The sequence below is a fragment of the Alnus glutinosa genome, chromosome 12 (assembly GCF_958979055.1).
Source record: "Alnus glutinosa chromosome 12, dhAlnGlut1.1, whole genome shotgun sequence".
NCBI lineage: Eukaryota > Viridiplantae > Streptophyta > Magnoliopsida > Fagales > Betulaceae > Alnus > Alnus glutinosa.
This window is the reverse complement of record NC_084897.1, coordinates 13,153,045-13,179,023: the sequence shown is the minus strand read 5'-3', so window position 1 is coordinate 13,179,023 and position 25,979 is coordinate 13,153,045. Positions and strand designations below refer to the sequence as shown.

At 48.4% G+C, this 25,979-nt stretch overlaps 54 non-coding genes across 54 annotated transcripts; all 54 read right to left on the bottom strand.

Moving 5' to 3' along the window:
- Positions 1–310: 310 nt before the first annotated feature.
- LOC133853551 (5S ribosomal RNA) lies at positions 311–429 on the bottom strand. The gene has a single exon (XR_009896651.1). It is a non-coding gene; the product is annotated as a 5S ribosomal RNA (ribosomal RNA).
- Positions 430–788: 359 nt separating this feature from the next.
- LOC133852930 (5S ribosomal RNA) lies at positions 789–907 on the bottom strand. Its single transcript, XR_009896109.1, has one exon. It is a non-coding gene; the product is annotated as a 5S ribosomal RNA (ribosomal RNA).
- Positions 908–1,266: 359 nt separating this feature from the next.
- LOC133852919 (5S ribosomal RNA) lies at positions 1,267–1,385 on the bottom strand. Its single transcript, XR_009896098.1, has one exon. It is a non-coding gene; the product is annotated as a 5S ribosomal RNA (ribosomal RNA).
- Positions 1,386–1,744: 359 nt separating this feature from the next.
- LOC133853585 (5S ribosomal RNA) lies at positions 1,745–1,863 on the bottom strand. Its single transcript, XR_009896683.1, has one exon. It is a non-coding gene; the product is annotated as a 5S ribosomal RNA (ribosomal RNA).
- A 359-nt stretch (positions 1,864–2,222) lies between these two features.
- Positions 2,223–2,341, bottom strand: LOC133853584 (5S ribosomal RNA). Its single transcript, XR_009896682.1, has one exon. It is a non-coding gene; the product is annotated as a 5S ribosomal RNA (ribosomal RNA).
- A 359-nt stretch (positions 2,342–2,700) lies between these two features.
- Positions 2,701–2,819, bottom strand: LOC133853385 (5S ribosomal RNA). The gene has a single exon (XR_009896488.1). It is a non-coding gene; the product is annotated as a 5S ribosomal RNA (ribosomal RNA).
- Positions 2,820–3,178: 359 nt separating this feature from the next.
- On the bottom strand, positions 3,179–3,297 carry LOC133853506 (5S ribosomal RNA). Its single transcript, XR_009896606.1, has one exon. It is a non-coding gene; the product is annotated as a 5S ribosomal RNA (ribosomal RNA).
- Positions 3,298–3,656: 359 nt separating this feature from the next.
- LOC133852906 (5S ribosomal RNA) lies at positions 3,657–3,775 on the bottom strand. Its single transcript, XR_009896087.1, has one exon. It is a non-coding gene; the product is annotated as a 5S ribosomal RNA (ribosomal RNA).
- Positions 3,776–4,134: 359 nt separating this feature from the next.
- LOC133852894 (5S ribosomal RNA) lies at positions 4,135–4,253 on the bottom strand. Its single transcript, XR_009896076.1, has one exon. It is a non-coding gene; the product is annotated as a 5S ribosomal RNA (ribosomal RNA).
- Positions 4,254–4,612: 359 nt separating this feature from the next.
- Positions 4,613–4,731, bottom strand: LOC133853582 (5S ribosomal RNA). Its single transcript, XR_009896681.1, has one exon. It is a non-coding gene; the product is annotated as a 5S ribosomal RNA (ribosomal RNA).
- Positions 4,732–5,090: 359 nt separating this feature from the next.
- LOC133853528 (5S ribosomal RNA) lies at positions 5,091–5,209 on the bottom strand. The gene has a single exon (XR_009896630.1). It is a non-coding gene; the product is annotated as a 5S ribosomal RNA (ribosomal RNA).
- A 359-nt stretch (positions 5,210–5,568) lies between these two features.
- Positions 5,569–5,687, bottom strand: LOC133853505 (5S ribosomal RNA). Its single transcript, XR_009896605.1, has one exon. It is a non-coding gene; the product is annotated as a 5S ribosomal RNA (ribosomal RNA).
- Positions 5,688–6,046: 359 nt separating this feature from the next.
- LOC133852883 (5S ribosomal RNA) lies at positions 6,047–6,165 on the bottom strand. Its single transcript, XR_009896065.1, has one exon. It is a non-coding gene; the product is annotated as a 5S ribosomal RNA (ribosomal RNA).
- Positions 6,166–6,524: 359 nt separating this feature from the next.
- LOC133853581 (5S ribosomal RNA) lies at positions 6,525–6,643 on the bottom strand. Its single transcript, XR_009896680.1, has one exon. It is a non-coding gene; the product is annotated as a 5S ribosomal RNA (ribosomal RNA).
- A 359-nt stretch (positions 6,644–7,002) lies between these two features.
- Positions 7,003–7,121, bottom strand: LOC133853550 (5S ribosomal RNA). The gene has a single exon (XR_009896650.1). It is a non-coding gene; the product is annotated as a 5S ribosomal RNA (ribosomal RNA).
- A 359-nt stretch (positions 7,122–7,480) lies between these two features.
- LOC133852871 (5S ribosomal RNA) lies at positions 7,481–7,599 on the bottom strand. The gene has a single exon (XR_009896054.1). It is a non-coding gene; the product is annotated as a 5S ribosomal RNA (ribosomal RNA).
- Positions 7,600–7,958: 359 nt separating this feature from the next.
- LOC133852859 (5S ribosomal RNA) lies at positions 7,959–8,077 on the bottom strand. Its single transcript, XR_009896043.1, has one exon. It is a non-coding gene; the product is annotated as a 5S ribosomal RNA (ribosomal RNA).
- Positions 8,078–8,436: 359 nt separating this feature from the next.
- LOC133853580 (5S ribosomal RNA) lies at positions 8,437–8,555 on the bottom strand. Its single transcript, XR_009896679.1, has one exon. It is a non-coding gene; the product is annotated as a 5S ribosomal RNA (ribosomal RNA).
- A 359-nt stretch (positions 8,556–8,914) lies between these two features.
- On the bottom strand, positions 8,915–9,033 carry LOC133853368 (5S ribosomal RNA). Its single transcript, XR_009896471.1, has one exon. It is a non-coding gene; the product is annotated as a 5S ribosomal RNA (ribosomal RNA).
- Positions 9,034–9,392: 359 nt separating this feature from the next.
- On the bottom strand, positions 9,393–9,511 carry LOC133852847 (5S ribosomal RNA). Its single transcript, XR_009896031.1, has one exon. It is a non-coding gene; the product is annotated as a 5S ribosomal RNA (ribosomal RNA).
- A 359-nt stretch (positions 9,512–9,870) lies between these two features.
- Positions 9,871–9,989, bottom strand: LOC133853579 (5S ribosomal RNA). Its single transcript, XR_009896678.1, has one exon. It is a non-coding gene; the product is annotated as a 5S ribosomal RNA (ribosomal RNA).
- A 359-nt stretch (positions 9,990–10,348) lies between these two features.
- LOC133853323 (5S ribosomal RNA) lies at positions 10,349–10,467 on the bottom strand. The gene has a single exon (XR_009896428.1). It is a non-coding gene; the product is annotated as a 5S ribosomal RNA (ribosomal RNA).
- Positions 10,468–10,826: 359 nt separating this feature from the next.
- Positions 10,827–10,945, bottom strand: LOC133852836 (5S ribosomal RNA). The gene has a single exon (XR_009896020.1). It is a non-coding gene; the product is annotated as a 5S ribosomal RNA (ribosomal RNA).
- A 359-nt stretch (positions 10,946–11,304) lies between these two features.
- On the bottom strand, positions 11,305–11,423 carry LOC133852884 (5S ribosomal RNA). The gene has a single exon (XR_009896066.1). It is a non-coding gene; the product is annotated as a 5S ribosomal RNA (ribosomal RNA).
- A 359-nt stretch (positions 11,424–11,782) lies between these two features.
- On the bottom strand, positions 11,783–11,901 carry LOC133853549 (5S ribosomal RNA). The gene has a single exon (XR_009896649.1). It is a non-coding gene; the product is annotated as a 5S ribosomal RNA (ribosomal RNA).
- Positions 11,902–12,260: 359 nt separating this feature from the next.
- Positions 12,261–12,379, bottom strand: LOC133852824 (5S ribosomal RNA). Its single transcript, XR_009896009.1, has one exon. It is a non-coding gene; the product is annotated as a 5S ribosomal RNA (ribosomal RNA).
- Positions 12,380–12,738: 359 nt separating this feature from the next.
- Positions 12,739–12,857, bottom strand: LOC133852812 (5S ribosomal RNA). Its single transcript, XR_009895998.1, has one exon. It is a non-coding gene; the product is annotated as a 5S ribosomal RNA (ribosomal RNA).
- Positions 12,858–13,216: 359 nt separating this feature from the next.
- Positions 13,217–13,335, bottom strand: LOC133852857 (5S ribosomal RNA). The gene has a single exon (XR_009896041.1). It is a non-coding gene; the product is annotated as a 5S ribosomal RNA (ribosomal RNA).
- A 359-nt stretch (positions 13,336–13,694) lies between these two features.
- LOC133853367 (5S ribosomal RNA) lies at positions 13,695–13,813 on the bottom strand. Its single transcript, XR_009896470.1, has one exon. It is a non-coding gene; the product is annotated as a 5S ribosomal RNA (ribosomal RNA).
- A 359-nt stretch (positions 13,814–14,172) lies between these two features.
- Positions 14,173–14,291, bottom strand: LOC133852800 (5S ribosomal RNA). The gene has a single exon (XR_009895986.1). It is a non-coding gene; the product is annotated as a 5S ribosomal RNA (ribosomal RNA).
- Positions 14,292–14,650: 359 nt separating this feature from the next.
- Positions 14,651–14,769, bottom strand: LOC133853578 (5S ribosomal RNA). Its single transcript, XR_009896677.1, has one exon. It is a non-coding gene; the product is annotated as a 5S ribosomal RNA (ribosomal RNA).
- A 359-nt stretch (positions 14,770–15,128) lies between these two features.
- LOC133853322 (5S ribosomal RNA) lies at positions 15,129–15,247 on the bottom strand. The gene has a single exon (XR_009896427.1). It is a non-coding gene; the product is annotated as a 5S ribosomal RNA (ribosomal RNA).
- A 359-nt stretch (positions 15,248–15,606) lies between these two features.
- On the bottom strand, positions 15,607–15,725 carry LOC133853487 (5S ribosomal RNA). The gene has a single exon (XR_009896588.1). It is a non-coding gene; the product is annotated as a 5S ribosomal RNA (ribosomal RNA).
- Positions 15,726–16,084: 359 nt separating this feature from the next.
- Positions 16,085–16,203, bottom strand: LOC133853463 (5S ribosomal RNA). Its single transcript, XR_009896564.1, has one exon. It is a non-coding gene; the product is annotated as a 5S ribosomal RNA (ribosomal RNA).
- A 359-nt stretch (positions 16,204–16,562) lies between these two features.
- LOC133853523 (5S ribosomal RNA) lies at positions 16,563–16,681 on the bottom strand. The gene has a single exon (XR_009896624.1). It is a non-coding gene; the product is annotated as a 5S ribosomal RNA (ribosomal RNA).
- A 359-nt stretch (positions 16,682–17,040) lies between these two features.
- On the bottom strand, positions 17,041–17,159 carry LOC133852887 (5S ribosomal RNA). Its single transcript, XR_009896069.1, has one exon. It is a non-coding gene; the product is annotated as a 5S ribosomal RNA (ribosomal RNA).
- Positions 17,160–17,518: 359 nt separating this feature from the next.
- Positions 17,519–17,637, bottom strand: LOC133852832 (5S ribosomal RNA). Its single transcript, XR_009896017.1, has one exon. It is a non-coding gene; the product is annotated as a 5S ribosomal RNA (ribosomal RNA).
- A 359-nt stretch (positions 17,638–17,996) lies between these two features.
- LOC133853461 (5S ribosomal RNA) lies at positions 17,997–18,115 on the bottom strand. Its single transcript, XR_009896562.1, has one exon. It is a non-coding gene; the product is annotated as a 5S ribosomal RNA (ribosomal RNA).
- A 359-nt stretch (positions 18,116–18,474) lies between these two features.
- Positions 18,475–18,593, bottom strand: LOC133853482 (5S ribosomal RNA). The gene has a single exon (XR_009896583.1). It is a non-coding gene; the product is annotated as a 5S ribosomal RNA (ribosomal RNA).
- Positions 18,594–18,952: 359 nt separating this feature from the next.
- On the bottom strand, positions 18,953–19,071 carry LOC133853344 (5S ribosomal RNA). Its single transcript, XR_009896448.1, has one exon. It is a non-coding gene; the product is annotated as a 5S ribosomal RNA (ribosomal RNA).
- A 359-nt stretch (positions 19,072–19,430) lies between these two features.
- Positions 19,431–19,549, bottom strand: LOC133853576 (5S ribosomal RNA). Its single transcript, XR_009896675.1, has one exon. It is a non-coding gene; the product is annotated as a 5S ribosomal RNA (ribosomal RNA).
- A 359-nt stretch (positions 19,550–19,908) lies between these two features.
- On the bottom strand, positions 19,909–20,027 carry LOC133853589 (5S ribosomal RNA). Its single transcript, XR_009896687.1, has one exon. It is a non-coding gene; the product is annotated as a 5S ribosomal RNA (ribosomal RNA).
- A 359-nt stretch (positions 20,028–20,386) lies between these two features.
- LOC133853575 (5S ribosomal RNA) lies at positions 20,387–20,505 on the bottom strand. The gene has a single exon (XR_009896674.1). It is a non-coding gene; the product is annotated as a 5S ribosomal RNA (ribosomal RNA).
- Positions 20,506–20,864: 359 nt separating this feature from the next.
- LOC133852920 (5S ribosomal RNA) lies at positions 20,865–20,983 on the bottom strand. The gene has a single exon (XR_009896099.1). It is a non-coding gene; the product is annotated as a 5S ribosomal RNA (ribosomal RNA).
- A 359-nt stretch (positions 20,984–21,342) lies between these two features.
- Positions 21,343–21,461, bottom strand: LOC133853444 (5S ribosomal RNA). Its single transcript, XR_009896545.1, has one exon. It is a non-coding gene; the product is annotated as a 5S ribosomal RNA (ribosomal RNA).
- A 359-nt stretch (positions 21,462–21,820) lies between these two features.
- LOC133852840 (5S ribosomal RNA) lies at positions 21,821–21,939 on the bottom strand. Its single transcript, XR_009896024.1, has one exon. It is a non-coding gene; the product is annotated as a 5S ribosomal RNA (ribosomal RNA).
- A 358-nt stretch (positions 21,940–22,297) lies between these two features.
- LOC133853577 (5S ribosomal RNA) lies at positions 22,298–22,416 on the bottom strand. Its single transcript, XR_009896676.1, has one exon. It is a non-coding gene; the product is annotated as a 5S ribosomal RNA (ribosomal RNA).
- A 359-nt stretch (positions 22,417–22,775) lies between these two features.
- On the bottom strand, positions 22,776–22,894 carry LOC133852846 (5S ribosomal RNA). Its single transcript, XR_009896030.1, has one exon. It is a non-coding gene; the product is annotated as a 5S ribosomal RNA (ribosomal RNA).
- A 359-nt stretch (positions 22,895–23,253) lies between these two features.
- Positions 23,254–23,372, bottom strand: LOC133852909 (5S ribosomal RNA). Its single transcript, XR_009896090.1, has one exon. It is a non-coding gene; the product is annotated as a 5S ribosomal RNA (ribosomal RNA).
- Positions 23,373–23,731: 359 nt separating this feature from the next.
- LOC133853460 (5S ribosomal RNA) lies at positions 23,732–23,850 on the bottom strand. The gene has a single exon (XR_009896561.1). It is a non-coding gene; the product is annotated as a 5S ribosomal RNA (ribosomal RNA).
- A 359-nt stretch (positions 23,851–24,209) lies between these two features.
- LOC133853566 (5S ribosomal RNA) lies at positions 24,210–24,328 on the bottom strand. The gene has a single exon (XR_009896665.1). It is a non-coding gene; the product is annotated as a 5S ribosomal RNA (ribosomal RNA).
- A 359-nt stretch (positions 24,329–24,687) lies between these two features.
- On the bottom strand, positions 24,688–24,806 carry LOC133853503 (5S ribosomal RNA). The gene has a single exon (XR_009896604.1). It is a non-coding gene; the product is annotated as a 5S ribosomal RNA (ribosomal RNA).
- Positions 24,807–25,165: 359 nt separating this feature from the next.
- LOC133853522 (5S ribosomal RNA) lies at positions 25,166–25,284 on the bottom strand. Its single transcript, XR_009896623.1, has one exon. It is a non-coding gene; the product is annotated as a 5S ribosomal RNA (ribosomal RNA).
- Positions 25,285–25,643: 359 nt separating this feature from the next.
- Positions 25,644–25,762, bottom strand: LOC133853554 (5S ribosomal RNA). Its single transcript, XR_009896654.1, has one exon. It is a non-coding gene; the product is annotated as a 5S ribosomal RNA (ribosomal RNA).
- Positions 25,763–25,979: the final 217 nt, after the last annotated feature.

Genomic DNA, 25,979 nt, shown 5'->3' with positions numbered 1-25,979 from the left:
CTGGCCCGCACAGTGATGGGATCCGGTGCTCAGACGTGTCCACGTGCCACCCAATAAATAAAACACACAATACAACGATTAAATGCAATAGAATGAGCCGAAAACTCCTTAAAAACGCTTTCAGTGTAGAGTACGCATGGAAACGGCGTGCCTGGAGGTCAAAACGATGGATTTTGAGCCCGAAAATGTGCTCACCCTGCTCCGCTAGGTGGCCATCGCGTGCGCGCCGGAAAGAGCCTTCCCCTCACCGGCGCAAAAAATAAAATAATAATAAATAACGGCAAAGAAATAATTGAAAAAAGTAAAACGAGGGGTGCAACACGAGGACTTCCCAGGAGGTCACCCATCCTAGTACTACTCTCGCCCAAGCACGCTTAACTGCGGAGTTTTGATGGGATCCGGTGCATTAGTGCTGGTATGATCGCACCCGTTAGTAGAGTCACGCAAAAAACTTATAACCCTCACTCGTCTAACTGAACTGGCCCGCACAGTGATGGGATCCGGTGCTCAGACGTGTCCACGTGCCACCCAATAAATAAAACACACAATACAACGATTAAATGCAATAGAATGAGCCGAAAACTCCTTAAAAACGCTTTCAGTGTAGAGTACGCATGGAAACGGCGTGCCTGGAGGTCAAAACGATGGATTTTGAGCCCGAAAATGTGCTCACCCAGCTCCGCTAGGTGGCCATCGCGTGCGCGCCGGAAAGAGCCTTCCCCTCACCGGCGCAAAAAATAAAATAATAATAAATAACGGCAAAGAAATAACTGAAAAAAGTAAAACGAGGGGTGCAACACGAGGACTTCCCAGGAGGTCACCCATCCTAGTACTACTCTCGCCCAAGCACGCTTAACTGCGGAGTTCTGATGGGATCCGGTGCATTAGTGCTGGTATGATCGCACCCGTTAGTAGAGTCACGCAAAAAACTTATAACCCTCACTCGTCTAACTGAACTGGCCCGCACAGTGATGGGATCCGGTGCTCAGACGTGTCCACGTGCCACCCAATAAATAAAACACACAATACAACGATTAAATGCAATAGAATGAGCCGAAAACTCCTTAAAAACGCTTTCAGTGTAGAGTACGCATGGAAACGGCGTGCCTGGAGGTCAAAACGATGGATTTTGAGCCCGAAAATGTGCTCACCCAGCTCCGCTAGGTGGCCATCGCGTGCGCGCCGGAAAGAGCCTTCCCCTCACCGGCGCAAAAAATAAAATAATAATAAATAACGGCAAAGAAATAATTGAAAAAAGTAAAACGAGGGGTGCAACACGAGGACTTCCCAGGAGGTCACCCATCCTAGTACTACTCTCGCCCAAGCACGCTTAACTGCGGAGTTCTGATGGGATCCGGTGCATTAGTGCTGGTATGATCGCACCCGTTAGTAGAGTCACGCAAAAAACTTATAACCCTCACTCGTCTAACTGAACTGGCCCGCACAGTGATGGGATCCGTTGCTCAGACGTGTCCATGTGCCACCCAATAAATAAAACACACAATACAACGATTAAATGCAATAGAATGAGCCGAAAACTCCTTAAAAACGCTTTCAGTGTAGAGTACGCATGGAAACGGCGTGCCTGGAGGTCAAAACGATGGATTTTGAGCCCGAAAATGTGCTCACCCAGCTCCGCTAGGTGGCCATCGCGTGCGCGCCGGAAAGAGCCTTCCCCTCACCGGCGCAAAAAATAAAATAATAATAAATAACGGCAAAAAAATAATTGAAAAAAGTAAAACGAGGGGTGCAACACGAGGACTTCCCAGGAGGTCACCCATCCTAGTACTACTCTCGCCCAAGCACGCTTAACTGCGGAGTTCTGATGGGATCCGGTGCATTAGTGCTGGATTGATCGCACCCGTTAGTAGAGTCACGCAAAAAACTTATAACCCTCACTCGTCTAACTGAACTGGCCCGCACAGTGATGGGATCCGGTGCTCAGACGTGTCCACGTGCCACCCAATAAATAAAACACACAATACAACGATTAAATGCAATAGAATGAGCCGAAAACTCCTTAAAAACGCTTTCAGTGTAGAGTACGCATGGAAACGGCGTGCCTGGAGGTCAAAACGATGGATTTTGAGCCCGAAAATGTGCTCACCCAGCTCCGCTAGGTGGCCATCGCGTGCGCGCCGGAAAGAGCCTTCCCCTCACCGGCGCAAAAAATAAAATAATAATAAATAACGGCAAAGAAATAATTGAAAAAAGTAAAACGAGGGGTGCAACACGAGGACTTCCCAGGAGGTCACCCATCCTAGTACTACTCTCGCCCAAGCACGCTTAACTGCGGAGTTCTGATGGGATCCGGTGCATTAGTGCTGGATTGATCGCACCCGTTAGTAGAGTCACGCAAAAAACTTATAACCCTCACTCGTCTAACTGAACTGGCCCGCACAGTGATGGGATCCGGTGCTCAGACGTGTCCACGTGCCACCCAATAAATAAAACACACAATACAACAATTAAATGCAATAGAATGAGCCGAAAACTCCTTAAAAACGCTTTCAGTGTAGAGTACGCATGGAAACGGCGTGCCTGGAGGTCAAAACGATGGATTTTGAGCCCGAAAATGTGCTCACCCAGCTCCGCTAGGTGGCCATCGCGTGCGCGCCGGAAAGAGCCTACCCCTCACCGGCGCAAAAAATAAAATAATAATAAATAACGGCAAAGAAATAATTGAAAAAAGTAAAACGAGGGGTGCAACACGAGGACTTCCCAGGAGGTCACCCATCCTAGTACTACTCTCGCCCAAGCACGCTTAACTGCGGAGTTCTTATGGGATCCGGTGCATTAGTGCTGGTATGATCGCACCCGTTAGTAGAGTCACGCAAAAAACTTATAACCCTCACTCGTCTAACTGAACTGGCCCGCACAGTGATGGGATCCGGTGCTCAGACGTGTCCACGTGCCACCCAATAAATAAAACACACAATACAACGATTAAATGCAATAGAATGAGCCGAAAACTCCTTAAAAACGCTTTCAGTGTAGAGTACGCATGGAAACGGCGTGCCTGGAGGTCAAAACGATGGATTTTGAGCCCGAAAATGTGCTCACCCAGCTCCGCTAGGTGGCCATCGCGTGCGCGCCGGAAAGAGCCTTCCCCTCACCGGCGCAAAAAATAAAATAATAATAAATAACGGCAAAGAAATAATTGAAAAAAGTAAAACGAGGGGTGCAACACGAGGACTTCCCAGGAGGTCACCCATCCTAGTACTACTCTCGCCCAAGCACGCTTAACTGCGGAGTTCTGATGGGATCCGGTGCATTAGTGCTGGTATGATCGCACCGGTTAGTAGAGTCACGCAAAAAACTTATAACCCTCACTCGTCTAACTGAACTGGCCCGCACAGTGATGGGATCCGGTGCTCAGACGTGTCCACGTGCCACCCAATAAATAAAACACACAATACAACGATTAAATGCAATAGAATGAGCCGAAAACTCCTTAAAAACGCTTTCAGTGTAGAGTACGCATGGAAACGGCGTGCCTGGAGGTCAAAACGATGGATTTTGAGCCCGAAAATGTGCTCACCCAGCTCCGCTAGGTGGCCATCGCGTGCGCGCCGGAAAGAGCCTTCCCCTCACCGGCGCAAAAAATAAAATAATAATAAATAACGGCAAAGAAATAATTGAAAAAAGTAAAACGAGGGGTGCAACACGAGGACTTCCCAGGAGGTCACCCATCCTAGTACTACTCTCGCCCAAGCACGCTTAACTGCGGAGTTCTGATGGGATCCGGTGCATTAGTGCTGGTATGATCGCACCCGTTAGTAGAGTCACGCAAAAAACTTATAACCCTCACTCGTCTAACTGAACTGGCCCGCACAGTGATGGGATCCGGTGCTCAGACGTGTCCACGTGCCACCCAATAAATAAAACACACAATACAACGATTAAATGCAATAGAATGAGCCGAAAACTCCTTAAAAACGCTTTCAGTGTAGAGTACGCATGGAAACGGCGTGCCTGGAGGTCAAAACGATGGATTTTGAGCCCGAAAATGTGCTCACCCAGCTCCGCTAGGTGGCCATCGCGTGCGCGCCGGAAAGAGCCTTCCCCTCACCGGCGCAAAAAATAAAATAATAATAAATAACGGCAAAGAAATAATTGAAAAAAGTAAAACGAGGGGTGCAACACGAGGACTTCCCAGGAGGTCACCCATCCTAGTACTACTCTCGCCCAAGCACGCTTAACTGCGGAGTTCTGATGGGATCCGGTGCATTAGTGCTGGTATGATCGCACCCGTTAGTAGAGTCACGCAAAAAACTTATAACCCTCACTCGTCTAACTGAACTGGCCCGCACAGTGATGGGATCCGGTGCTCAGACGTGTCCACGTGCCACCCAATAAATAAAACACACAATACAACGATTAAATGCAATAGAATGAGCCGAAAACTCCTTAAAAACGCTTTCAGTGTAGAGTACGCATGGAAACGGCGTGCCTGGAGGTCAAAACGATGGATTTTGAGCCCGAAAATGTGCTCACCCAGCTCCGCTAGGTGGCCATCGCGTGCGCGCCGGAAAGAGCCTTCCCCTCACCGGCGCAAAAAATAAAATAATAATAAATAACGGCACAGAAATAATTGAAAAAAGTAAAACGAGGGGTGCAACACGAGGACTTCCCAGGAGGTCACCCATCCTAGTACTACTCTCGCCCAAGCACGCTTAACTGCGGAGTTCTGATGGGATCCGGTGCATTAGTGCTGGATTGATCGCACCCGTTAGTAGAGTCACGCAAAAAACTTATAACCCTCACTCGTCTAACTGAACTGGCCCGCACAGTGATGGGATCCGGTGCTCAGACGTGTCCACGTGCCACCCAATAAATAAAACACACAATACAACAATTAAATGCAATAGAATGAGCCGAAAACTCCTTAAAAACGCTTTCAGTGTAGAGTACGCATGGAAACGGCGTGCCTGGAGGTCAAAACGATGGATTTTGAGCCCGAAAATGTGCTCACCCAGCTCCGCTAGGTGGCCATCGCGTGCGCGCCGGAAAGAGCCTACCCCTCACCGGCGCAAAAAATAAAATAATAATAAATAACGGCAAAGAAATAATTGAAAAAAGTAAAACGAGGGGTGCAACACGAGGACTTCCCAGGAGGTCACCCATCCTAGTACTACTCTCGCCCAAGCACGCTTAACTGCGGAGTTCTTATGGGATCCGGTGAATTAGTGCTGGTATGATCGCACCCGTTAGTAGAGTCACGCAAAAAACTTATAACCCTCACTCGTCTAACTGAACTGGCCCGCACAGTGATGGGATCCGGTGCTCAGACGTGTCCACGTGCCACCCAATAAATAAAACACACAATACAACGATTAAATGCAATAGAATGAGCCGAAAACTCCTTAAAAACGCGTTCAGTGTAGAGTACGCATGGAAACGGCGTGCCTGGAGGTCAAAACGATGGATTTTGAGCCCGAAAATGTGCTCACCCAGCTCCGCTAGGTGGCCATCGCGTGCGCGCCGGAAAGAGCCTTCCCCTCACCGGCGCAAAAAATAAAATAATAATAAATAACGGCAAAGAAATAATTGAAAAAAGTAAAACGAGGGGTGCAACACGAGGACTTCCCAGGAGGTCACCCATCCTAGTACTACTCTCGCCCAAGCACGCTTAACTGCGGAGTTCTGATGGGATCCGGTGCATTAGTGCTGGTATGATCGCACCGGTTAGTAGAGTCACGCAAAAAACTTATAACCCTCACTCGTCTAACTGAACTGGCCCGCACAGTGATGGGATCCGGTGCTCAGACGTGTCCACGTGCCACCCAATAAATAAAACACACAATACAACGATTAAATGCAATAGAATGAGCCGAAAACTCCTTAAAAACGCTTTCAGTGTAGAGTACGCATGGAAACGGCGTGCCTGGAGGTCAAAACGATGGATTTTGAGCCCGAAAATGTGCTCACCCAGCTCCGCTAGGTGGCCATCGCGTGCGCGCCGGAAAGAGCCTTCCCCTCACCGGCGCAAAAAATAAAATAATAATAAATAACGGCAAAGAAATAATTGAAAAAAGTAAAACGAGGGGTGCAACACGAGGACTTCCCAGGAGGTCACCCATCCTAGTACTACTCTCGCCCAAGCACGCTTAACTGCGGAGTTCTGATGGGATCCGGTGCATTAGTGCTGGTATGATCGCACCCGTTAGTAGAGTCACGCAAAAAACTTATAACCCTCACTCGTCTAACTGAACTGGCCCGCACAGTGATGGGATCCGGTGCTCAGACGTGTCCACGTGCCACCCAATAAATAAAACACACAATACAACGATTAAATGCAATAGAATGAGCCGAAAACTCCTTAAAAACGCTTTCAGTGTAGAGTACGCATGGAAACGGCGTGCCTGGAGGTCAAAACGATGGATTTTGAGCCCGAAAATGTGCTCACCCAGCTCCGCTAGGTGGCCATCGCGTGCGCGCCGGAAAGAGCCTTCCCCTCACCGGCGCAAAAAATAAAATAATAATAAATAACGGCAAAGAAATAATTGAAAAAAGTAAAACGAGGGGTGCAACACGAGGACTTCCCAGGAGGTCACCCATCCTAGTACTACTCTCGCCCAAGCACGCTTAACTGCGGAGTTCTGATGGGATCCGGTGCATTAGTGCTGGATTGATCGCACCCGTTAGTAGAGTCACGCAAAAAACTTATAACCCTCACTCGTCTAACTGAACTGGCCCGCACAGTGATGGGATCCGGTGCTCAGACGTGTCCACGTGCCACCCAATAAATAAAACACACAATACAACGATTAAATGCAATAGAATGAGCCGAAAACTCCTTAAAAACGCTTTCAGTGTAGAGTACGCATGGAAACGGCGTGCCTGGAGGTCAAAACGATGGATTTTGAGCCCGAAAATGTGCTCACCCTGCTCCGCTAGGTGGCCATCGCGTGCGCGCCGGAAAGAGCCTTCCCCTCACCGGCGCAAAAAATAAAATAATAATAAATAACGGCAAAGAAATAATTGAAAAAAGTAAAACGAGGGGTGCAACACGAGGACTTCCCAGGAGGTCACCCATCCTAGTACTACTCTCGCCCAAGCACGCTTAACTGCGGAGTTTTGATGGGATCCGGTGCATTAGTGCTGGTATGATCGCACCCGTTAGTAGAGTCACGCAAAAAACTTATAACCCTCACTCGTCTAACTGAACTGGCCCGCACAGTGATGGGATCCGGTGCTCAGACGTGTCCACGTGCCACCCAATAAATAAAACACACAATACAACGATTAAATGCAATAGAATGAGCCGAAAACTCCTTAAAAACGCTTTCAGTGTAGAGTACGCATGGAAACGGCGTGCCTGGAGGTCAAAACGATGGATTTTGAGCCCGAAAATGTGCTCACCCAGCTCCGCTAGGTGGCCATCGCGTGCGCGCCGGAAAGAGCCTTCCCCTCACCGGCGCAAAAAATAAAATAATAATAAATAACGGCAAAGAAATAACTGAAAAAAGTAAAACGAGGGGTGCAACACGAGGACTTCCCAGGAGGTCACCCATCCTAGTACTACTCTCGCCCAAGCACGCTTAACTGCGGAGTTCTGATGGGATCCGGTGCATTAGTGCTGGTATGATCGCACCCGTTAGTAGAGTCACGCAAAAAACTTATAACCCTCACTCGTCTAACTGAACTGGCCCGCACAGTGATGGGATCCGGTGCTCAGACGTGTCCACGTGCCACCCAATAAATAAAACACACAATACAACGATTAAATGCAATAGAATGAGCCGAAAACTCCTTAAAAACGCTTTCAGTGTAGAGTACGCATGGAAACGGCGTGCCTGGAGGTCAAAACGATGGATTTTGAGCCCGAAAATGTGCTCACCCAGCTCCGCTAGGTGGCCATCGCGTGCGCGCCGGAAAGAGCCTTCCCCTCACCGGCGCAAAAAATAAAATAATAATAAATAACGGCAAAGAAATAATTGAAAAAAGTAAAACGAGGGGTGCAACACGAGGACTTCCCAGGAGGTCACCCATCCTAGTACTACTCTCGCCCAAGCACGCTTAACTGCGGAGTTCTGATGGGATCCGGTGCATTAGTGCTGGTATGATCGCACCCGTTAGTAGAGTCACGCAAAAAACTTATAACCCTCACTCGTCTAACTGAACTGGCCCGCACAGTGATGGGATCCGTTGCTCAGACGTGTCCATGTGCCACCCAATAAATAAAACACACAATACAACGATTAAATGCAATAGAATGAGCCGAAAACTCCTTAAAAACGCTTTCAGTGTAGAGTACGCATGGAAACGGCGTGCCTGGAGGTCAAAACGATGGATTTTGAGCCCGAAAATGTGCTCACCCAGCTCCGCTAGGTGGCCATCGCGTGCGCGCCGGAAAGAGCCTTCCCCTCACCGGCGCAAAAAATAAAATAATAATAAATAACGGCAAAAAAATAATTGAAAAAAGTAAAACGAGGGGTGCAACACGAGGACTTCCCAGGAGGTCACCCATCCTAGTACTACTCTCGCCCAAGCACGCTTAACTGCGGAGTTCTGATGGGATCCGGTGCATTAGTGCTGGATTGATCGCACCCGTTAGTAGAGTCACGCAAAAAACTTATAACCCTCACTCGTCTAACTGAACTGGCCCGCACAGTGATGGGATCCGGTGCTCAGACGTGTCCACGTGCCACCCAATAAATAAAACACACAATACAACGATTAAATGCAATAGAATGAGCCGAAAACTCCTTAAAAACGCTTTCAGTGTAGAGTACGCATGGAAACGGCGTGCCTGGAGGTCAAAACGATGGATTTTGAGCCCGAAAATGTGCTCACCCAGCTCCGCTAGGTGGCCATCGCGTGCGCGCCGGAAAGAGCCTTCCCCTCACCGGCGCAAAAAATAAAATAATAATAAATAACGGCAAAGAAATAATTGAAAAAAGTAAAACGATGGGTGCAACACGAGGACTTCCCAGGAGGTCACCCATCCTAGTACTACTCTCGCCCAAGCACGCTTAACTGCGGAGTTCTGATGGGATCCGGTGCATTAGTGCTGGTATGATCGCACCCGTTAGTAGAGTCACGCAAAAAACTTATAACCCTCACTCGTCTAACTGAACTGGCCCGCACAGTGATGGGATCCGGTGCTCAGACGTGTCCACGTGCCACCCAATAAATAAAACACACAATACAACGATTAAATGCAATAGAATGAGCCGAAAACTCCTTAAAAACGCTTTCAGTGTAGAGTACGCATGGAAACGGCGTGCCTGGAGGTCAAAACGATGGATTTTGAGCCCGAAAATGTGCTCACCCAGCTCCGCTAGGTGGCCATCGCGTGCGCGCCGGAAAGAGCCTTCCCCTCACCGGCGCAAAAAATAAAATAATAATAAATAACGGCAAAGAAATAATTGAAAAAAGTAAAACGAGGGGTGCAACACGAGGACTTCCCAGGAGGTCACCCATCCTAGTACTACTCTCGCCCAAGCACGCTTAACTGCGGAGTTCTGATGGGATCCGGTGCATTAGTGCTGGTATGATCGCACCCGTTAGTAGAGTCACGCAAAAAACTTATAACCCTCACTCGTCTAACTGAACTGGCCCGCACAGTGATGGGATCCGGTGCTCAGACGTGTCCACGTGCCACCCAATAAATAAAACACACAATACAACGATTAAATGCAATAGAATGAGCCGAAAACTCCTTAAAAACGCTTTCAGTGTAGAGTACGCATGGAAACGGCGTGCCTGGAGGTCAAAACGATGGATTTTGAGCCCGAAAATGTGCTCACCCAGCTCCGCTAGGTGGCCATCGCGTGCGCGCCGGAATGAGCCTTCCCCTCACCGGCGCAAAAAATAAAATAATAATAAATAACGGCAAAGAAATAATTGAAAAAAGTAAAACGAGGGGTGCAACACGAGGACTTCCCAGGAGGTCACCCATCCTAGTACTACTCTCGCCCAAGCACGCTTAACTGCGGAGTTCTGATGGGATCCGGTGCATTAGTGCTGGATTGATCGCACCCGTTAGTAGAGTCACGCAAAAAACTTATAACCCTCACTCGTCTAACTGAACTGGCCCGCACAGTGATGGGATCCGGTGCTCAGACGTGTCCACGTGCCACCCAATAAATAAAACACACAATACAACGATTAAATGCAATAGAATGAGCCGAAAACTCCTTCAAAACGCTTTCAGTGTAGAGTACGCATGGAAACGGCGTGCCTGGAGGTCAAAACGATGGATTTTGAGCCCGAAAATGTGCTCACCCAGCTCCGCTAGGTGGCCATCGCGTGCGCGCCGGAAAGAGCCTTCCCCTCACCGGCGCAAAAAATAAAATAATAACAAATAACGGCAAAGAAATAATTGAAAAAAGTAAAACGAGGAGTGCAACACGAGGACTTCCCAGGAGGTCACCCATCCTAGTACTACTCTCGCCCAAGCACGCTTAACTGCGGAGTTCTGATGGGATCCGGTGCATTAGTGCTGGTATGATCGCACCCGTTAGTAGAGTCACGCAAAAAACTTATAACCCTCACTCGTCTAACTGAACTGGCCCGCACAGTGATGGGATCCGGTGCTCAGACGTGTCCACGTGCCACCCAATAAATAAAACACACAATACAACGATTAAATGCAATAGAATGAGCCGAAAACTCCTTAAAAACGCTTTCAGTGTAGAGTACGCAAGGAAACGGCGTGCCTGGAGGTCAAAACGATGGATTTTGAGCCCGAAAATGTGCTCACCCAGCTCCGCTAGGTGGCCATCGCGTGCGCGCCGGAATGAGCCTTCCCCTCACCGGCGCAAAAAATAAAATAATAATAAATAACGGCAAAGAAATAATTGAAAAAAGTAAAACGAGGGGTGCAACACGAGGACTTCCCAGGAGGTCACCCATCCTAGTACTACTCTCGCCCAAGCACGCTTAACTGCGGAGTTCTGATGGGATCCGGTGCATTAGTGCTGGTATGATCGCACCCGTTAGTAGAGTCACGCAAAAAACTTATAACCCTCACTCGTCTAACTGAACTGGCCCGCACAGTGATGGGATCCGGTGCTCAGACGTGTCCACGTGCCACCCAATAAATAAAACACACAATACAACGATTAAATGCAATAGAATGAGCCGAAAACTCCTTAAAAACGCTTTCAGTGTAGAGTACGCATGGAAACGGCGTGCCTGGAGGTCAAAACGATGGATTTTGAGCCCGAAAATGTGCTCACCCAGCTCCGCTAGGTGGCCATCGCGTGCGCGCCGGAAAGAGCCTTCCCCTCACCGGCGCAAAAAATAAAATAATAATAAATAACGGCAAAGAAATAATTGAAAAAAGTAAAACGAGGGGTGCATCACGAGGACTTCCCAGGAGGTCACCCATCCTAGTACTACTCTCGCCCAAGCACGCTTAACTGCGGAGTTCTGATGGGATCCGGTGCATTAGTGCTGGATTGATCGCACCCGTTAGTAGAGTCACGCAAAAAACTTATAACCCTCACTCGTCTAACTGAACTGGCCCGCACAGTGATGGGATCCGGTGCTCAGACGTGTCCACGTGCCACCCAATAAATAAAACACACAATACAACGATTAAATGCAATAGAATGAGCCGAAAACTCCTTAAAAACGCTTTCAGTGTAGAGTACGCATGGAAACGGCGTGCCTGGAGGTCAAAACGATGGATTTTGAGCCCGAAAATGTGCTCACCCTGCTCCGCTAGGTGGCCATCGCGTGCGCGCCGGAAAGAGCCTTCCCCTCACCGGCGCAAAAAATAAAATAATAATAAATAACGGCAAAGAAATAATTGAAAAAAGTAAAACGAGGGGTGCAACACGAGGACTTCCCAGGAGGTCACCCATCCTAGTACTACTCTCGCCCAAGCACGCTTAACTGCGGAGTTTTGATGGGATCCGGTGCATTAGTGCTGGTATGATCGCACCCGTTAGTAGAGTCACGCAAAAAACTTATAACCCTCACTCGTCTAACTGAACTGGCCCGCACAGTGATGGGATCCGGTGCTCAGACGTGTCCACGTGCCACCCAATAAATAAAACACACAATACAACGATTAAATGCAATAGAATGAGCCGAAAACTCCTTAAAAACGCTTTCAGTGTAGAGTACGCATGGAAACGGCGTGCCTGGAGGTCAAAACGATGGATTTTGAGCCCGAAAATGTGCTCACCCAGCTCCGCTAGGTGGCCATCGCGTGCGCGCCGGAAAGAGCCTTCCCCTCACCGGCGCAAAAAATAAAATAATAATAAATAACGGCAAAGAAATAACTGAAAAAAGTAAAACGAGGGGTGCAACACGAGGACTTCCCAGGAGGTCACCCATCCTAGTACTACTCTCGCCCAAGCACGCTTAACTGCGGAGTTCTGATGGGATCCGGTGCATTAGTGCTGGTATGATCGCACCCGTTAGTAGAGTCACGCAAAAAACTTATAACCCTCACTCGTCTAACTGAACTGGCCCGCACAGTGATGGGATCCGGTGCTCAGACGTGTCCACGTGCCACCCAATAAATAAAACACACAATACAACGATTAAATGCAATAGAATGAGCCGAAAACTCCTTAAAAACGCTTTCAGTGTAGAGTACGCATGGAAACGGCGTGCCTGGAGGTCAAAACGATGGATTTTGAGCCCGAAAATGTGCTCACCCAGCTCCGCTAGGTGGCCATCGCGTGCGCGCCGGAAAGAGCCTTCCCCTCACCGGCGCAAAAAATAAAATAATAATAAATAACGGCAAAGAAATAATTGAAAAAAGTAAAACGAGGGGTGCAACACGAGGACTTCCCAGGAGGTCACCCATCCTAGTACTACTCTCGCCCAAGCACGCTTAACTGCGGAGTTCTGATGGGATCCGGTGCATTAGTGCTGGTATGATCGCACCCGTTAGTAGAGTCACGCAAAAAACTTATAACCCTCACTCGTCTAACTGAACTGGCCCGCACAGTGATGGGATCCGGTGCTCAGACGTGTCCATGTGCCACCCAATAAATAAAACACACAATACAACGATTAAATGCAATAGAATGAGCCGAAAACTCCTTAAAAACGCTTTCAGTGTAGAGTACGCATGGAAACGGCGTGCCTGGAGGTCAAAACGATGGATTTTGAGCCCGAAAATGTGCTCACCCAGCTCCGCTAGGTGGCCATCGCGTGCGCGCCGGAAAGAGCCTTCCCCTCACCGGCGCAAAAAATAAAATAATAATAAATAACGGCAAAGAAATAATTGAAAAAAGTAAAACGAGGGGTGCAACACGAGGACTTCCCAGGAGGTCACCCATCCTAGTACTACTCTCGCCCAAGCACGCTTGACTGCGGAGTTCTGATGGGATCCGGTGCATTAGTGCTGGATTGATCGCACCCGTTAGTAGAGTCACGCAAAAAACTTATAACCCTCACTCGTCTAACTGAACTGGCCCGCACAGTGATGGGATCCGGTGCTCAGACGTGTCCACGTGCCACCCAATAAATAAAACACACAATACAACGATTAAATGCAATAGAATGAGCCGAAAACTCCTTAAAAACGCTTTCAGTGTAGAGTACGCATGGAAACGGCGTGCCTGGAGGTCAAAACGATGGATTTTGAGCCCGAAAATGTGCTCACCCAGCTCCGCTAGGTGGCCATCGCGTGCGCGCCGGAAAGAGCCTTCCCCTCACCGGCGCAAAAAATAAAATAATAATAAATAACGGCAAAGAAATAATTGAAAAAAGTAAAACGATGGGTGCAACACGAGGACTTCCCAGGAGGTCACCCATCCTAGTACTACTCTCGCCCAAGCACGCTTAACTGCGGAGTTCTGATGGGATCCGGTGCATTAGTGCTGGTATGATCGCACCCGTTAGTAGAGTCACGCAAAAAACTTATAACCCTCACTCGTCTAACTGAACTGGCCCGCACAGTGATGGGATCCGGTGCTCAGACGTGTCCACGTGCCACCCAATAAATAAAACACACAATACAACGATTAAATGCAATAGAATGAGCCGAAAACTCCTTAAAAACGCTTTCAGTGTAGAGTACGCATGGAAACGGCGTGCCTGGAGGTCAAAACGATGGATTTTGAGCCCGAAAATGTGCTCACCCAGCTCCGCTAGGTGGCCATCGCGTGCGCGCCGGAAAGAGCCTTCCCCTCACCGGCGCAAAAAATAAAATAATAATAAATAACGGCAAAGAAATAATTGAAAAAAGTAAAACGAGGGGTGCAACACGAGGACTTCCCAGGAGGTCACCCATCCTAGTACTACTCTCGCCCAAGCACGCTTAACTGCGGAGTTCTGATGGGATCCGGTGCATTAGTGCTGGTATGATCGCACCCGTTAGTAGAGTCACGCAAAAAACTTATAACCCTCACTCGTCTAACTGAACTGGCCCGCACAGTGATGGGATCCGGTGCTCAGACGTGTCCACGTGCCACCCAATAAATAAAACACACAATACAACGATTAAATGCAATAGAATGAGCCGAAAACTCCTTAAAAACGCTTTCAGTGTAGAGTACGCATGGAAACGGCGTGCCTGGAGGTCAAAACGATGGATTTTGAGCCCGAAAATGTGCTCACCCAGCTCCGCTAGGTGGCCATCGCGTGCGCGCCGGAAAGAGCCTTCCCCTCACCGGCGCAAAAAATAAAATAATAATAAATAACGGCAAAGAAATAATTGAAAAAAGTAAAACGAGGGGTGCAACACGAGGACTTCCCAGGAGGTCACCCATCCTAGTACTACTCTCGCCCAAGCACGCTTAACTGCGGAGTTCTGATGGGATCCGGTGCATTAGTGCTGGATTGATCGCACCCGTTAGTAGAGTCACGCAAAAAACTTATAACCCTCACTCGTCTAACTGAACTGGCCCGCACAGTGATGGGATCCGGTGCTCAGACGTGTCCACGTGCCACCCAATAAATAAAACACACAATACAACGATTAAATGCAATAGAATGAGCCGAAAACTCCTTCAAAACGCTTTCAGTGTAGAGTACGCATGGAAACGGCGTGCCTGGAGGTCAAAACGATGGATTTTGAGCCCGAAAATGTGCTCACCCAGCTCCGCTAGGTGGCCATCGCGTGCGCGCCGGAAAGAGCCTTCCCCTCACCGGCGCAAAAAATAAAATAATAACAAATAACGGCAAAGAAATAATTGAAAAAAGTAAAACGAGGAGTGCAACACGAGGACTTCCCAGGAGGTCACCCATCCTAGTACTACTCTCGCCCAAGCACGCTTAACTGCGGAGTTCTGATGGGATCCGGTGCATTAGTGCTGGTATGATCGCACCCGTTAGTAGAGTCACGCAAAAAACTTATAACCCTCACTCGTCTAACTGAACTGGCCCGCACAGTGATGGGATCCGGTGCTCAGACGTGTCCACGTGCCACCCAATAAATAAAACACACAATACAACGATTAAATGCAATAGAATGAGCCGAAAACTCCTTAAAAACGCTTTCAGTGTAGAGTACGCATGGAAACGGCGTGCCTGGAGGTCAAAACGATGGATTTTGAGCCCGAAAATGTGCTCACCCAGCTCCGCTAGGTGGCCATCGCGTGCGCGCCGGAAAGAGCCTTCCCCTCACCGGCGCAAAAAATAAAATAATAATAAATAACGGCAAAGAAATAATTGAAAAAAGTAAAACGAGGGGTGCAACACGAGGACTTCCCAGGAGGTCACCCATCCTAGTACTACTCTCGCCCAAGCGCGCTTAACTGCGGAGTTCTGATGGGATCCGGTGCATTAGTGCTGGTATGATCGCACCCGTTAGTAGAGTCACGTAAAAAACTTATAACCCTCACTCGTCTAACTGAACTGGCCCGCACAGTGATGGGATCCGGTGCTCAGACGTGTCCACGTGCCACCCAATAAATAAAACACACAATACAACGATTAAATGCAATAGAATGAGCCGAAAACTCCTTAAAAACGCTTTCAGTGTAGAGTACGCATGGAAACGGCGTGCCTGGAGGTCAAAACGATGGATTTTGAGCCCGAAAATGTGCTCACCCAGCTCCGCTAGGTGGCCATCGCGTGCGCGCCGGAAAGAGCCTTCCCCTCACCGGCGCAAAAAATAAAATAATAATAAATAACGGCAAAGAAATAATTGAAAAAAGTAAAACGAGGGGTGCAACACGAAGACTTCCCAGGAGGTCACCCATCCTAGTACTACTCTCGCCCAAGCACGCTTAACTGCGGAGTTCTGATGGGATCCGGTGCATTAGTGCTGGTATGATCGCACCCGTTAGTAGAGTCACGCAAAAAACTTATAACCCTCACTCGTCTAACTGAACTGGCCCGCACAGTGATGGGATCCGGTGCTCAGACGTGTCCACGTGCCACCCAATAAATAAAACACACAATACAACGATTAAATGCAATAGAATGAGCCGAAAACTCCTTAAAAACGCTTTCAGTGTAGAGTACGCATGGAAACGGCGTGCCTGGAGGTCAAAACGATGGATTTTGAGCCCGAAAATGTGCTCACCCAGCTCCGCTAGGTGGCCATCGCGTGCGCGCCGGAAAGAGCCTTCCCCTCACCGGCGCAAAAAATAAAATAATAATAAATAACGGCAAAGAAATAATTGAAAAAAGTAAAACGATGGGTGCAACACGAGGACTTCCCAGGAGGTCACCCGTCCTAGTACTACTCTCGCCCAAGCACGCTTAACTGCGGAGTTCTGATGGGATCCGGTGCATTAGTGCTGGTATGATCGCACCCGTTAGTAGAGTCACGCAAAAAACTTATAACCCTCACTCGTCTAACTGAACTGGCCCGCACAGTGATGGGATCCGGTGCTCAGACGTGTCCACGTGCCACCCAATAAATAAAACACACAATACAACGATTAAATGCAATAGAATGAGCCGAAAACTCCTTAAAAACGCTTTCAGTGTAGAGTACGCATGGAAACGGCGTGCCTGGAGGTCAAAACGATGGATTTTGAGCCCGAAAATGTGCTCACCCAGCTCCGCTAGGTGGCCATCGCGTGCGCGCCGGAAAGAGCCTTCCCCTCACCGGCGCAAAAAATAAAATAATAATAAATAACGGCAAAAAAATAATTGAAAAAAGTAAAACGAGGGGTGTAACACGAGGACTTCCCAGGAGGTCACCCATCCTAGTACTACTCTCGCCCAAGCACGCTTAACTGCGGAGTTCTGATGGGATCCGGTGCATTAGTGCTGGATTGATCGCACCCGTTAGTAGAGTCACGCAAAAAACTTATAACCCTCACTCGTCTAACTGAACTGGCCCGCACAGTGATGGGATCCGGTGCTCAGACGTGTCCACGTGCCACCCAATAAATAAAACACACAATACAACGATTAAATGCAATAGAATGAGCCGAAAACTCCTTAAAAACGCTTTCAGTGTAGAGTACGCATGGAAACGGCGTGCCTGGAGGTCAAAACGATGGATTTTGAGCCCGAAAATGTGCTCACCCTGCTCCGCTAGGTGGCCATCGCGTGCGCGCCGGAAAGAGCCTTCCCCTCACCGGCGCAAAAAATAAAATAATAATAAATAACGGCAAAGAAATAATTGAAAAAAGTTAAACGAGGGGTGCAACACGAAGACTTCCCAGGAGGTCACCCATCCTAGTACTACTCTCGCCCAAGCGCGCTTAACTGCGGAGTTCTGATGGGATCCGGTGCATTAGTGCTGGTATGATCGCACCCGTTAGTAGAGTCACGCAAAAAACTTATAACCCTCACTCGTCTAACTGAACTGGCCCGCACAGTGATGGGATCCGGTGCTCAGACGTGTCCACGTGCCACCCAATAAATAAAACACACAATACAACGATTAAATGCAATAGAATGAGCCGAAAACTCCTTAAAAACGCTTTCAGTGTAGAGTACGCATGGAAACGGCGTGCCTGGAGGTCAAAACGATGGATTTTGAGCCCGAAAATGTGCTCACCCAGCTCCGCTAGGTGGCCATCGCGTGCGCGCCGGAAAGAGCCTTCCCCTCACCGGCGCAAAAAATAAAATAATAATAAATAACGGCAAAGAAATAATTGAAAAAAGTAAAACGAGGGGTGCAACACGAAGACTTCCCAGGAGGTCACCCATCCTAGTACTACTCTCGCCCAAGCACGCTTAACTGCGGAGTTCTGATGGGATCCGGTGCATTAGTGCTGGTATGATCGCACCCGTTAGTAGAGTCACGCAAAAAACTTATAACCCTCACTCGTCTAACTGAACTGGCCCGCACAGTGATGGGATCCGGTGCTCAGACGTGTCCACGTGCCACCCAATAAATAAAACACACAATACAACGATTAAATGCAATAGAATGAGCCGAAAACTCCTTAAAAACGCTTTCAGTGTAGAGTACGCATGGAAACGGCGTGCCTGGAGGTCAAAACGATGGATTTTGAGCCCGAAAATGTGCTCACCCTGCTCCGCTAGGTGGCCATCGCGTGCGCGCCGGAAAGAGCCTTCCCCTCACCGGCGCAAAAAATAAAATAATAATAAATAACGGCAAAGAAATAATTGAAAAAAGTAAAACGAGGGGTACAACACGAGGACTTCCCAGGAGGTCACCCATCCTAGTACTACTCTCGCCCAAGCACGCTTAACTGCGGAGTTCTGATGGGATCCGGTGCATTAGTGCTGGTATGATTGCACCCGTTAGTAGAGTGACGCAAAAAACTTATAACCCTCACTCGTCTAACTGAACTGGCCCGCACAGTGATGGGATCCGGTGCTCAGACGTGTCCACGTGCCACCCAATAAATAAAACACACAATACAACGATTAAATGCAATAGAATGAGCCGAAAACTCCTTAAAAACGCTTTCAGTGTAGAGTACGCATGGAAACGGCGTGCCTGGAGGTCAAAACGATGGATTTTGAGCCCGAAAATGTGCTCACCCAGCTCCGCTAGGTGGCCATCGCGTGCGCGCCGGAAAGAGCCTTCCCCTCACCGGCGCAAAAAATAAAATAATAATAAATAACGGCAAAGAAATAATTGAAAAAAGTAAAACGAGGGGTGCAACACGAGGACTTCCCAGGAGGTCACCCATCCTAGTACTACTCTCGCCCAAGCACGCTTAGCTGCGGAGTTCTGATGGGATCCGGTGCATTAGTGCTGGTATGATCGCACCCGTTAGTAGAGTCACGCAAAAAACTTATAACCCTCACTCGTCTAACTGAACTGGCCCGCACAGTGATGGGATCCGGTGCTCAGACGTGTCCACGTGCCACCCAATAAATAAAACACACAATACAACGATTAAATGCAATAGAATGAGCCGAAAACTCCTTAAAAACGCTTTCAGTGTAGAGTACGCATGGAAACGGCGTGCCTGGAGGTCAAAACGATGGATTTTGAGCCCGAAAATGTGCTCACCCAGCTCCGCTAGGTGGCCATCGCGTGCGCGCCGGAAAGAGCCTTCCCCTCACCGGCGCAAAAAATAAAATAATAATAAATAACGGCAAAAAAATAATTGAAAAAAGTAAAACGAGGGGTGCAACACGAGGACTTCCCAGGAGGTCACCCATCCTAGTACTACTCTCGCCCAAGCACGCTTAACTGCGGAGTTCTGATGGGATCCGGTGCATTAGTGCTGGATTGATCGCACCCGTTAGTAGAGTCACGCAAAAAACTTATAACCCTCACTCGTCTAACTGAACTGGCCCGCACAGTGATGGGATCCGGTGCTCAGACGTGTCCACGTGCCACCCAATAAATAAAACACACAATACAACGATTAAATGCAATAGAATGAGCCGAAAACTCCTTAAAAACGCTTTCAGTGTAGAGTACGCATGGAAACGGCGTGCCTGGAGGTCAAAACGATGGATTTTGAGCCCGAAAATGTGCTCACCCAGCTCCGCTAGGTGGCCATCGCGTGCGCGCCGGAAAGAGCCTTCCCCTCACCGGCGCAAAAAATAAAATAATAATAAATAACGGCAAAGAAATAATTGAAAAAAGTAAAACGAGGGGTGCAACACGAGGACTTCCCAGGAGGTCACCCATCCTAGTACTACTCTCGCCCAAGCACGCTTAACTGCGGAGTTCTGATGGGATCCGGTGCATTAGTGCTGGTATGATCGCACCCGTTAGTAGAGTCACGCAAAAAACTTATAACCCTCACTCGTCTAACTGAACTGGCCCGCACAGTGATGGGATCCGGTGCTCAGACGTGTCCACGTGCCACCCAATAAATAAAACACACAATACAACGATTAAATGCAATAGAATGAGCCGAAAACTCCTTAAAAACGCTTTCAGTGTAGAGTACGCATGGAAACGGCGTGCCTGGAGGTCAAAACGATGGATTTTGAGCCCGAAAATGTGCTCACCCAGCTCCGCTAGGTGGCCATCGCGTGCGCGCCGGAAAGAGCCTTCCCCTCACCGGCGCAAAAAATAAAATAATAATAAATAACGGCAAAGAAATAATTGAAAAAAGTAAAACGAGGGGTGCAACACGAGGACTTCCCAGGAGGTCACCCATCCTAGTACTACTCTCGCCCAAGCACGCTTAACTGCGGAGTTCTGATGGGATCCGGTGCATTAGTGCTGGATTGATCGCACCCGTTAGTAGAGTCACGCAAAAAACTTATAACCCTCACTCGTCTAACTGAACTGGCCCGCACAGTGATGGGATCCGGTGCTCAGACGTGTCCACGTGCCACCCAATAAATAAAACACACAATACAACGATTAAATGCAATAGAATGAGCCGAAAACTCCTTCAAAACGCTTTCAGTGTAGAGTACGCATGGAAACGGCGTGCCTGGAGGTCAAAACGATGGATTTTGAGCCCGAAAATGTGCTCACCCAGCTCCGCTAGGTGGCCATCGCGTGCGCGCCGGAAAGAGCCTTCCCCTCACCGGCGCAAAAAATAAAATAATAACAAATAACGGCAAAGAAATAATTGAAAAAAGTAAAACGAGGAGTGCAACACGAGGACTTCCCAGGAGGTCACCCATCCTAGTACTACTCTCCCCCAAGCATGCTTAACTGCGGAGTTCTGATGGGATCCGGTGCATTAGTGCTGGTATGATCGCACCCGTTAGTAGAGTCACGCAAAAAACTTATAACCCTCACTCGTCTAACTGAACTGGCCCGCACAGTGATGGGATCCGGTGCTCAGACGTGTCCACGTGCCACCCAATAAATAAAACACACAATACAACGATTAAATGCAATAGAATGAGCCGAAAACTCCTTAAAAACGCTTTCAGTGTAGAGTACGCATGGAAACGGCGTGCCTGGAGGTCAAAACGATGGATTTTGAGCCCGAAAATGTGCTCACCCAGCTCCGCTAGGTGGCCATCGCGTGCGCGCCGGAAAGAGCCTTCCCCTCACCGGCGCAAAAAATAAAATAATAATAAATAACGGCAAAGAAATAATTGAAAAAAGTAAAACGAGGGGTGCAACACGAGGACTTCCCAGGAGGTCACCCATCCTAGTACTACTCTCGCCCAAGCACGCTTAACTGCGGAGTTCTGATGGGATCCGGTGCATTAGTGCTGGAATGATCGCACCCGTTAGTAGAGTCACGCAAAAAACTTATAACCCTCACTCGTCTAACTGAACTGGCCCGCACAGTGAAGGGATCCGGTGCTCAGACGTGTCCACGTGCCACCCAATAAATAAAAAACACAATACAACGATTAAATGCAATAGAATGAGCCGAAAACTCCTTAAAAACGCTTTCAGTGTAGAGTACGCATGTAAACGGCGTGCCTGGAGGTCAAAACGATGGATTTTGAGCCCGAAAATGTGCTCACCCAGCTCCGCTAGGTGGCCATCGCGTACGCGCCGGAAAGAGCCTTCCCCTCACCGGCGCAAAAAATAAAATAATAATAAATAACGGCAAAGAAATAATTGAAAAAAGTAAAACGAGGGGTGCAACACGAAGACTTCCCAGGAGGTCACCCATCCTAGTATTACTCTCGCCCAAGCACGCTTAACTGCGGAGTTCTGATGGGATCCGGTGCATTAGTGCTGGTATGATCGCACCCGTTAGTAGAGTCACGCAAAAAACTTATAACCCTCACTCGTCTAACTGAACTGGCCCGCACAGTGATGGGATCCGGTGCTCAGACGTGTCCACGTGCCACCCAATAAATAAAACACACAATACAACGATTAAATGCAATAGAATGAGCCGAAAACTCCTTAAAAACGCTTTCAGTGTAGAGTACGCATGGAAACGGCGTGCCTGGAGGTCAAAACGATGGATTTGAGCCCGAAAATGTGCTCACCCAGCTCCGCTAGGTGGCCATCGCGTGCGCGCCGGAAAGAGCCTTCCCCTCACCGGCGCAAAAAATAAAATAATAATAAATAACGGCAAAGAAATAATTGAAAAAAGTAAAACGAGGGGTGCAACACGAGGACTTCCCAGGAGGTCACCCATCCTAGTACTACTCTCGCCCAAGCACGCTTAACTGCGGAGTTCTGATGGGATCCGGTGCATTAGTGCTGGTATGATCGCACCCGTTAGTAGAGTCACGCAAAAAACTTATAACCCTCACTCGTCTAACTGAACTGGCCCGCACAGTGATGGGATCCGGTGCTCAGACGTGTCCACGTGCCACCCAATAAATAAAACACACAATACAACGATTAAATGCAATAGAATGAGCCGAAAACTCCTTCAAAACGCTTTCAGTGTAGAGTACGCATGGAAACGGCGTGCCTGGAGGTCAAAACGATGGATTTTGAGCCCGAAAATGTGCTCACCCAGCTCCGCTTGGTGGCCATCGCGTGCGCGCCGGAAAGAGCCTTCCCCTCACCGGCGCAAAAAATAAAATAATAACAAATAACGGCAAAGAAATAATTGAAAAAAGTAAAACGAGGAGTGCAACACGAGGACTTCCCAGGAGGTCACCCATCCTAGTACTACTCTCCCCCAAGCACGCTTAACTGCGGAGTTCTGATGGGATCCGGTGCATTAGTGCTGGTATGATCGCACCCGTTAGTAGAGTCACGCAAAAAACTTATAACCCTCACTCGTCTAACTGAACTGGCCCGCACAGTGATGGGATCCGGTGCTCAGACGTGTCCACGTGCCACCCAATAAATAAAACACACAATACAACGATTAAATGCAATAGAATGAGCCGAAAACTCCTTAAAAACGCTTTCAGTGTAGAGTACGCATGGAAACGGCGTGCCTGGAGGTCAAAACGATGGATTTTGAGCCCGAAAATGTGCTCACCCAGCTCCGCTAGGTGGCCATCGCGTGCGCGCCGGAAAGAGCCTTCCCCTCACCGGCGCAAAAAATAAAATAATAATAAATAACGGCAAAGAAATAATTGAAAAAAGTAAAACGAGGGGTGCAACACGAGGACTTCCCAGGAGGTCACCCATCCTAGTACTACTCTCGCCCAAGCACGCTTTACTGCGGAGTTCTGATGGGAGCCGGTGCATTAGTGCTGGAATGATCGCACCCGTTAGTAGAGTCACGCAAAAAACTTATAACCCTCACTCGTCTAACTGAACTGGCCCGCACAGTGATGGGATCCGGTGCTCAGACGTGTCCACGTGCCACCCAATAAATAAAAAACACAATACAACGATTAAATGCAATAGAATGAGCCGAAAACTCCTTAAAAACGCTTTCAGTGTAGAGTACGCATGGAAACGGCGTGCCTGGAGGTCAAAACGATGGATTTTGAGCCCGAAAATGTGCTCACCCAGCTCCGCTAGGTGGCCATCGCGTGCGCGCCGGAAAGAGCCTTCCCCTCACCGGCGCAAAAAATAAAATAATAATAAATAACGGCAAAAAAATAATTGAAAAAAGTAAAACGAGGGGTGCAACACGAAGACTTCCCAGGAGGTCACCCATCCTAGTACTACTCTCGCCCAAGCACGCTTAACTGCGGAGTTCTGATGGGATCCGGTGCATTAGTGCTGGTATGATCGCACCCGTTAGTAGAGTCACGCAAAAAACTTATAACCCTCACTCGTCTAACTGAACTGGCCCGCACAGTGATGGGATCCGGTGCTCAGACGTGTCCACGTGCCACCCAATAAATAAAACACACAATACAACGATTAAATGCAATAGAATGAGCCGAAAACTCCTTAAAAACGCTTTCAGTGTAGAGTACGCATGGAAACGGCGTGCCTGGAGGTCAAAACGATGGATTTTGAGCCCGAAAATGTGCTCACCCAGCTCCGCTAGGTGGCCATCGCGTGCGCGCCGGAAAGAGCCTTCCCCTCACCGGCGCAAAAAATAAAATAATAATAAATAACGGCAAAGAAATAATTGAAAAAAGTAAAACTAGGGGTGCAACACGAGGACTTCCCAGGAGGTCACCCATCCTAGTACTACTCTCGCCCAAGCACGCTTAACTGCGGAGTTCTGATGGGATCCGGTGCATTAGTGCTGGTATGATCGCACCCGTTAGTAGAGTCACGCAAAAAACTTATAACCCTCACTCGTCTAACTGAACTGGCCCGCACAGTGATGGGATCCGGTGCTCAGACGTGTCCACGTGCCACCCAATAAATAAAACACACAATACAACGATTAAATGCAATAGAATGAGCCGAAAACTCCTTAAAAAAGCTTTCAGTGTAGAGTACGCATGGAAACGGCGTGCCTGGAGGTCAAAACGATGGATTTTGAGCCCGAAAATGTGCTCACCCAGCTCCGCTAGGTGGCCATCGCATGCGCGCCGGAAAGAGCCTTCCCCTCACCGGCGCAAAAAATAAAATAATAATAAATAACGGCAAAGAAATAATTGAAAAAAGTAAAACGAGGGGTGCAACACGAGGACTTCCCAGGAGGTCACCCATCCTTGTACTACTCTCGCCCAAGCACGCTTAACTGCGGAGTTCTGATGGGATCCGGTGCATTAGTGCTGGTATGATCGCACCCGTTAGTAGAGTCACGCAAAAAACTTATAACCCTCACTCGTCTAACTGAACTGGCCCGCACAGTGATGGGATCCGGTGCTCAGACGTGTCCACGTGCCACCCAATAAATAAAACACACAATACAACGATTAAATGCAATAGAATGAGCCGAAAACTCCTTAAAAACGCTTTCTGTGTAGAGTACGCATGGAAACGGCGTGCCTGGAGGTCAAAACGATGGATTTTGAGCCCGAAAATGTGCTCACCCAGCTCCGCTAGGTGGCCATCGCGTGCGCGCCGGAAAGAGCCTTCCCCTCACCGGCGCAAAAAATAAAATAATAATAAATAACGGCAAAGAAATAATTGAAAAAAGTAAAACGATGGGTGCAACACGAGGACTTCCCAGGAGGTCACCCGTCCTAGTACTACTCTCGCCCAAGCACGCTTAACTGCGGAGTTCTGATGGGATCCGGTGCATTAGTGCTGGTATGATCGCACCCGTTAGTAGAGTCACGCAAAAAACTTATAACCCTCACTCGTCTAACTGAACTGGCCCGCACAGTGATGGGATCCGGTGCTCAGACGTGTCCACGTGCCACCCAATAAATAAAACACACAATACAACGATTAAATGCAATAGAATGAGACGAAAACTCCTTAAAAACGCTTTCAGTGTAGAGTACGCATGGAAACGGCGTGCCTGGAGGTCAAAACGATGGATTTTGAGCCCGAAAATGTGCTCACCCAGCTCCGCTAGGTGGCCATCGCGTGCGCGCCGGAAAGAGCCTTCCCCTCACCGGCGCAAAAAATAAAATAATAATAAATAACGGCAAAGAAATAATTGAAAAAAGTAAAACGAGGGGTGCAACACGAGGACTTCCCAGGAGGTCACCCATCCTAGTACTACTCTCGCCCAAGCACGCTTAACTGCGGAGTTCTGATGGGATCCGGTGCATTAGTGCTGGTATGATCGCACCCGTTAGTAGAGTCACGCAAAAAACTTATAACCCTCACTCGTCTAACTGAACTGGCCCGCACAGTGATGGGATCCGGTGCTCAGACGTGTCCACGTGCCACCCAATAAATAAAACACACAATACAACGATTAAATGCAATAGAATGAGCCGAAAACTCCTTAAAAACGCTTTCAGTGTAGAGTACGCATGGAAACGGCGTGCCTGGAGGTCAAAACGAC